The sequence below is a fragment of the Olea europaea genome, chromosome 17 (genome assembly GCF_002742605.1).
Source record: "Olea europaea var. sylvestris chromosome 17, O_europaea_v1, whole genome shotgun sequence".
NCBI classification, from domain to species: domain Eukaryota; kingdom Viridiplantae; phylum Streptophyta; class Magnoliopsida; order Lamiales; family Oleaceae; genus Olea; species Olea europaea.
Genome location: NC_036253.1, coordinates 1,946,718 through 1,955,118, shown reverse-complemented (window position 1 = coordinate 1,955,118; position 8,401 = coordinate 1,946,718).

The window sequence follows — 8,401 nt, the reverse complement described above, 5'->3', positions numbered from 1 at the left end:
TAAGTAAAATACAAATTAAAATATTTAAGTTAAAGAGGTTAAATTTAATATCTTACTCTGATGAATTTTGTGATATCCATTCTCTAAAGTTTTTGTATCTGTCGATGTTATAGTTTTCTAAAATATTAGTTGGCGCTGTTGATGGAGATTGTGTCTGTTTCTGCTTACCTTTTTTTTCTTTCATCGATCTTTCAACGTTTTCTATATGTTCAAATGTTGAAGGGATTTCGAATTTAACTGGACTTGTATGAGGAGGCACATCTCGTTGTACAGAGGCTACAATTGTTTCCATGTGTGATTTTCAGTCGGATAACTGATTCTACATATTTCGATTTTGTTCATCAATGTAAGACTTCGTTAAACCGAAACTAGTATCCACATAAGATTGCATGTTAGATTGTATCCCTGGAAGTAGTATTGTTGGTCTTTTTGCTGATGTTCAAAAAATTGTTTCTGATTGTCAAGAATTGTCTGACACAGAGCTTCTTGCTTTTCAAGAATTGTATGATATTGAGATTCTTACTTTGTTGATTCTTGAATCATCTGTGTTTTTAAGCTGTCGCAGAAATCAAAGACATCATGTCTGTGTATATTGAACATCTGTTCCATCTTGTTTAGTTACGTAATTTGAGCTACCAGAAGAAGTAGATTCAATTCCATCTGAAGTGTGGATAGTTCTTTCTTGTGTATGTATGTTATCTGCTAGAATTTGTTGTATTACATTGTCCAATTCACCATTGACAATGTTGTCTAGTGTATGATGGTGGTTGTCAATTGGTAGCGAAAGATGTGTATACCAGAATGTTTCCAATTCTACTTCAGTAGGATTTAGCGTTGCAATTACCGTAATCTATAATTGTAATAAAATATCAGATGTATTTTTTTAAATTTTTTATAAATAATTAAATACATATTTAATTGTATATTGAAATAAACGTACCTCTTGAGCAACCAAAAATTGTCTAATAACATGTTCTGTTAATACTATTTGAGGTTGCCATTTATGCATTCGTGGACATTTTAAACTTGTACGGATACGATGATTGAATTGTCGTCCAATTTGAGGAAAAGTTTCATATATATACTAAAATATAAGTAAAAAGAAATATTAAAGTTTTTAATTGATTAAATTATATGTAATGGGGAAAAAAATGAAAAAAAAAATACCCGGAATGCAAGCGGATAACCATGCAACGAATATTTACAGTTTATTTGGTCATTTTGTTGTATTCTTCGTACTTTTTCAAGCTGTGATTCTTGTAATGAATTTAATAAAACAAAGTATGCCTTACGTCCCCATGGATACATAAGGAACTCATCAAATTGTTCAACCATTCAAAGAGTTCTGAAATCGATGTGTCTTCCAGTTGGTTTTAAAACGCATTCGACGAACATAACTAATCCCAACTTAAATTTATCTTCTCGATCTTGACACATATGAAATATTTCAGAAAGTCTTATCATAGTAATTCTCTTTGAACCATTGAAGCATTCATCCCTAAGTCGAGTATTACTAAAATTGAGATTAACAGTAACTTCATGGCATGATAATCCAGTGATTAGACAAAATTCTTGCAGGCCAAAACGGGCTACATGATTGTGTAATTGTACCCAAACTTCGTTATTTTTACCGCAGTTTATAACTCTCATTATGAACTCAAGTATTAATTTGTTGCTAAATTTTTCATTTTGCTTTTTATACATACTTCCGCAAATGAATCCATGGAATGGACTGCACAATAAAGAAGCTTGATCGTCTGTATCTATAAGTTCTACAAAATCTTTAAGATATTGATGATTTGCAAATTGAGTAATCGTAGCAGAGAACCATTGATTTGGAGATAATATGTAATCTAACGACATCTGCAAAAATTAATAAAAAAACTATTCATTAGTCAACAAATTTATTCTTATACTAATCTAACATAATTTTTTAGAAGTTGGCAATTTTTTTTTATTATGATGAATGATATTTTACATACTACAACTTTATTAAAAATAAATTTAAGATTATATTTATACTACTTGAAGCATTGTTTGTTTGTAGTTGATCTGAAACTATATATGTATTGTGATGGAAAGGATAGCTAGTTACAACTTTATTTTTGAAGTGAATTTTTATTTTTTTGAAGTGATAAATTGGAAAAACCTAAATTTTATATCCAAGAGGGATTAAAATAATTTTTTAGAAGGAATGTTAAATTTTGTTTAAAACTCATTTACTCAAATCATCGGTGTATCTGAGATCCTATTTAGAATATAGTTGGACAATATTTTTTAAAGGCGAAAATCAGTTTTATCGCGGAGTGCACTCCGTGCAGAGCGGAGAAAAATAATTGTAAAAAATAATATTAAAAAAACAAAATATAACTATAAAAATAAGTAAAGTCAAGAATGAATAAAAAAAATGTATGTGTCGACATACAAGAACAAAATTATATAATAATCGTTCCAATACTTTCAAACAAAATAAATAAATTTATATAATTAAAATTCAAACAATGTATAATGTATAATGAATTTGATATATAACCCGTCAATTTATTTCTGTATTATTTACTTTGAGGAAATTGTAATTAATCGTAGATATTTCATAATTTTTCTTCTTTGGCACATGTATATTGGCCTCATTAGTAGCTTCTGCATTTGGTGGCATAAATTAGGCTTCAAAATTGGAACTATATATTTTCCATCCAATCTCAATTTAACATTTACAAATTCTAATTCCTAATGGTTCAGTTTAATTGCTCTTCAAAACAGGAGCAAATTCAAACAAGCGTAAACTTTATTACGTAACAATATATCATAAATATAGTATATATGTTAGCTAGATATTATTTTAAAACATCTAAATTGGTTCATCATTTATTTAAAGAAGGAACCTTTTAAAAAATAGAAAAAATTCACATTTTACTTAAAAGACGTGAAATTTGCTCAAAAAACACAATAAAAGGACATAAAACTTACAAGGACCACCTTACATGTACATAGTTTTTTTTTTTGCCAGATATTTTTCAAGTACTCACATTGGTGGGGCCCGTGTTAATTTTTTTTTATACAAGTGGGGCCCTCGCTATAGTGAGGGCCCCTGTATAAACCCTGTAGAAAAAGCCCTGTACACTGGGCTTTTTCCAATTTACAATTTCAGTTTACTAAACTTATTCATCAATAAAGTCACCAACAAGAATCAACAAAAAAACTGATTACGCTAATTTGTATAGAAACCCGTGAGGGGACTAAACAATATCAGAATTCTCGTACAGTTTTGGCCATGAGCCACTGTAATTTCTTCTCCAATAGAGGCAAAGAGTGAAATTTAAACTTGATAATTAGATAGTGCGTTGTTGAATTTAACCCTGTTAGTGCAAGGGTAACTACAAAGCTAAAAGAAAATTTTACTTTAATTTGAATTTTTGAAAGATAAAAACGTTATTGTTTTTGTATTAATTTCAAATTCGAAGATTTAGGTCGTTACAAATCCTATCTTAATTTGCACGATAGCACCTGTCTATATCCGTGGCCATAATTAGTCTTGTTGACAGTCGAGGTTTCAATCATGTTTCTAGCCATGTTTGGGTTATGCATTCTTCACTATTTAGAAGTCTCAGTGTTCAATGTACATTGCGTGAACTAGGGCCTTGATGGTGAAAGTACAAGTGTACAAAAATATAGGAGCATGCAACGAGACCTTTTGTCATCGACGTGGAATCTAAATAAACCATAACTATTTCAGTATGTAACAAAATTTACTTGGAATTTTGGTTACTTTTTAGGATTATTTTAGTTCAACTCTTAATAAGAATTTCGATGAAATATGGGATTCTTCTTAGGGGAACTTTAGTTAAAATTGACGGTGTTTTATCCAAATCTTTTAAAAGTGGTCATTTTTAATAGGGTGATTATATTAAACACCGCAATTTTTTAAAAAAAATTGCACCACATTTTAATTGAACATAAGACACCCACTCTTTGTTCTTTTTATGATTTTATGACCTTGACCTTTTTCATCGATATCTTATCTTCAACATTTTATTAATTGACATATCTCATCTAAAAGATGATGATTTAGGTCAAAATATTTTCTGTTTGTGTACTTTAAAATGAGGAAAAAATTATTTTTGTTGGACTTTTGTATTTATTCATTTTTAGAGATATGAATGAGTAAATAATAAATTGCACGTTCAATGAAATTTTTGGATAAAAGAGGATTATCAAAGACAATATATGGTAGATGATATTATTACGCAGAAAAAAGTTATAGACATTTTTTTTAAGCAAAACACCAACATAACCTTAATAATTCTTCATGATCCATCAAAAAAGGCTAACGGTGTTAGGATTCTCCAAACATATAATAAATCAAACTCACAAGAATAAAAAATAGAGGGACATATATCCGACCCTGAAAATAAAAGAATTTAACATATAAAAAAGGAAATAAATAGGAAAGTATTACTTTCCATATAAAGATAAAGCATAATTTTTTTTAATTTATTTACAATATATTAAAAGTGCGGATTGAGTAGAAACTTTTGAATACCAATTTTACCCTTACTTATTTAGCTACATGTCAATTCTACCCTTGTATATTTAATATAGTACCATTTAATATAATTTAACTTAATTTAATATCCATTTAAGTGTAATTCTATTAATTAAATTAAAAAAATATTTGCTATTAATTAAATTAATTTTTTTAATATCTATAAATGGTTATTTAAGGCCATCATTTGAGCTCCTTAACACCCATTTTTCAATTTCATTTTGAATTAATGCTATTAATCATATTAAAATAAAAATTATTTTAATATCAAATGAGAATTTAGGGTCATTATTTGAGTTACTTAAACAACGCCCATTTTCAATATCATGTTGAATAAATTGAATTAATGTTCTTAATAAAATTCCCTTATATTTTTAGTTATAGTCAATTCTACCCTTATATATTTAATATAGTATAATTTAATATAATTTAACTTCATTTAATATCCATTAAAGTGTAATACTTATTGTTTTATATTAGAGTACTAAAAATTTTACATTAATCTAATTAAGTTTAATTACCTAAATTACATTATTTAAATTAAGTTTACCACTTAAAATCTAAGCCCACGTATAGATATAATTTTATTATAATTATATAATAAAATATATTAAAGGTTACATTAATATAATGTTAGATTAATTATCATGTAAAATAATATTTATTATATTTTTAATATGATTACATATGTAGACGAGCTTTGATTTTAAGCGATTAAACTTAATTTAGTTAATCTTAAATTATGAGTACTCCAATATGAAAAATGAACTCTACATTTAAAATGAGACTACATGAAATTAAATTTTAATTAATCTATCATTAGTGCCATCTTTAATATATTATAATGTTATTTTATACGTACATGTGTATATATATATATATATATATACTTGAGCTTCAATTAAAATCAACATTGAAAAGAAAATTTGCTTAAAGTGATCAACAATTAGGAGGGAAATAATTGATGATGGGAGACATGATCCATCAATCTTAAAAATCTTACTAATTACTCCTAATAATTAGGAGTAGTTACTTACACTTCCTATATTTGTATCCACACACTATATACAAGCTTTGCATCTCAGTTACACATTTTCACTAAATCCAAATTTTTTAAATATTAATAGAAATTAATATAGTATTGGGTATTTATTATTGTGTGTTCATTTTTGTATAGGCATAAAAATGATGGTATTAGATATAAATATATAAAGAAAAGATTTATTATTATTATTTATCTCGGTACATTTAAATGAATAATTTTTATTCATCCATTCGTATTGATCCCATTCAAAAGAGAAGGAAAACTTTGTCAAAAATTTTTCACTTCGACATCTATTTTGAATGTAACTTTGGTTTCTAATTTAAAAAAAATTCTATGGATTGATATGGCGAGAATGATTAATATGTAATTTTTTATTTTTAAATATGTTTAGATAAAATAATTTTTGGTTTTTATTTTTTAGGTAAAAAATTTTATGATACAAACAAAATGAGTAATTTTTTAATTTGAGCCTTGAGTTTACTTCTACGTAAACATTTTAAACTTAATCAAATGTACATTTTTTAATTTGATTTTTCTTTGTGTTTGTCTGTATCACAAAAATGATCGATGTCGTCGTAATGGTTGAAAATAAGGGTCCGACCAAAGTCTAGCATAAACAAATCATTACATTTCAATTTATTCATCATTTTCACTTTATGTACATAATTTTCATAAAACTTTTATTTATGTGCATATTTTTTAACAATTTAATTTTTTCTTTTAACATTATCAATTGCCTTATTTTAAAAATATTTTATATTATTCATTTCGCACATAAAACGTGTAAATGCATGTGCTTACTACTAGTGACCTTTAAAGCTGGGAAGGCTATGTCTATATGAATATGAGCACTATCTGGCGAGAAAGGTCAAGAGATTTATATCTTGGTAATGGCGATAGTCCCAACCTAGAGATGGCAATGGGTCTAGTCGAGTCTAGCTCGTGGCTCGTGAAAGATGAGTTGAGCTCGAGCTCGAGCTCAGCTCGACCCACGAGCTGCTCGCGACCTCATGATTTTTTTAATTTTAATATTTTTGTTTGCACATTTTTTGACTTTTTTTTAAAATTTACATATTTTTTGACGAGCTCGCTCGATGAGCCGAGCAAGCTCGGCTTGTGGGATAGAGCCCCTTCTACTCGGCCCATTTGACATCCATATCTCAACTCTTTGATAGAAGTGAATCGATAACCTGATTTTCCCTTTTGGTAGATGTGGAAAATTGGATCTCTATCAAAAGAGAGCTGACGTTAAATGCATCTGAGGGTATATTGGATAGTCTATGATTTTGCACCTCGAGTGATGTAGCCAACGATGAAGATCGAGTTGTCTCCACCGAAGGATCTCATGACCTGAGTTGTCTAACAAGATCCCCTCTAAAATAGCATGTAACCCAATCTCGAGAATAAGACACTTCCTAAATGAAAGAAGAATGCTCACATACACTGCTGAATCTGGTCTCGTACAATTCTGCACCACTGGCAAATCCATCTCGATACATCCATCGGTATTGATCTCGTGTGATCATACCTGTGAAGTTTGTCAAAGAACCAATATAGGGGTGATGAGGGAGAAAGAGTTAAAGAAACACTAAAAAGTGGGACGATAGCTATATCCCTACGCTAATGTAGATGTCGAAATAGACATCCATATGTGGAAGTGGAACTGCGGAAAAGACCCTCCAAAGTCCAAATGATCCTCTAGGCTCCATACAAATATCTCAGTGCTTCACATCATTCATCGTAGACCATAGAAACTAGAAGATCAACAGAGAAATGATAGTTCGAATATGACCACAACGAACATACTTATTGAAATATCCCCATCGCTGAAGCCGATGTTGTACTCCCTTGCCTAACCATATATGTACTTGAAAATATATCTCCAAAGTATCTTCATACTTTGTCAGATATAGCACCGCTCGTGAATAAATATGGAATAGTCTCGACCTTCAAACATCGTTGACAACAAGAGGCCAATTGGTAGCCAAAAACCCATGAAGAATCACATCAATTGATTCCAAGTCCAGCCAAGGTCTCAAGCAGAAAAAGGAAAATCATCGCGGGTATAATAGAACTCTACATTAACCAATATGAGTTCCGAGAGGAGTTACCCGATCAAGTTTAACTGCCACGCGGACTTGATAGTAAAACTACCATCCAATGTATCCCTCTACATAATCTGATTTGGACATCCATACAAATAGGTATATCTACAATTTGCTATGCCATAAGTGGTGGACGTGCTTGCAGTAATAGTTTAAAATTCCAATCGGAGTAAGGGAACACAAGTGTTACACTGAGTAAAATATGTGGCTCTTAAGTGCAATTAAAAATTGTTGTGTGAATATAATATCCTTTTGAAAAAGAACAAAATGAAAATTTAAATTTCAATCGATTTTCCTTTTTTGAAATTAGACCCCAAATATTCCATAGTTGCATATTAACCCTTGAAACAAATACCATTAATTGGAGACTTAGGAGTCAAAAGAATAATTTTGCACCACTTCGTTTGTTATTTTTGATGCCAAATGTCAATGCTTTCTTTCTTAATTCAATTTTATCTTATTTGCATAATGTAGAAAGTAGTACTCCACATCAAAGTTCTTAAACCTTAAGGTAGAACAATAGCACTAACAAATAAAAGGTCAAGAAGACCAAATTACAATTACTTTTTAGACTTCGACTCTTGAATTTGTCGAGGTCAATGTTCAGAACCAAAACTAAAAGGGCTCTCTTGCAATTATTATTGCATCAATCTCTCAATAATCAACCATTATACCCGGAAAGGATTGGACCCTACCCAACCCGACCCG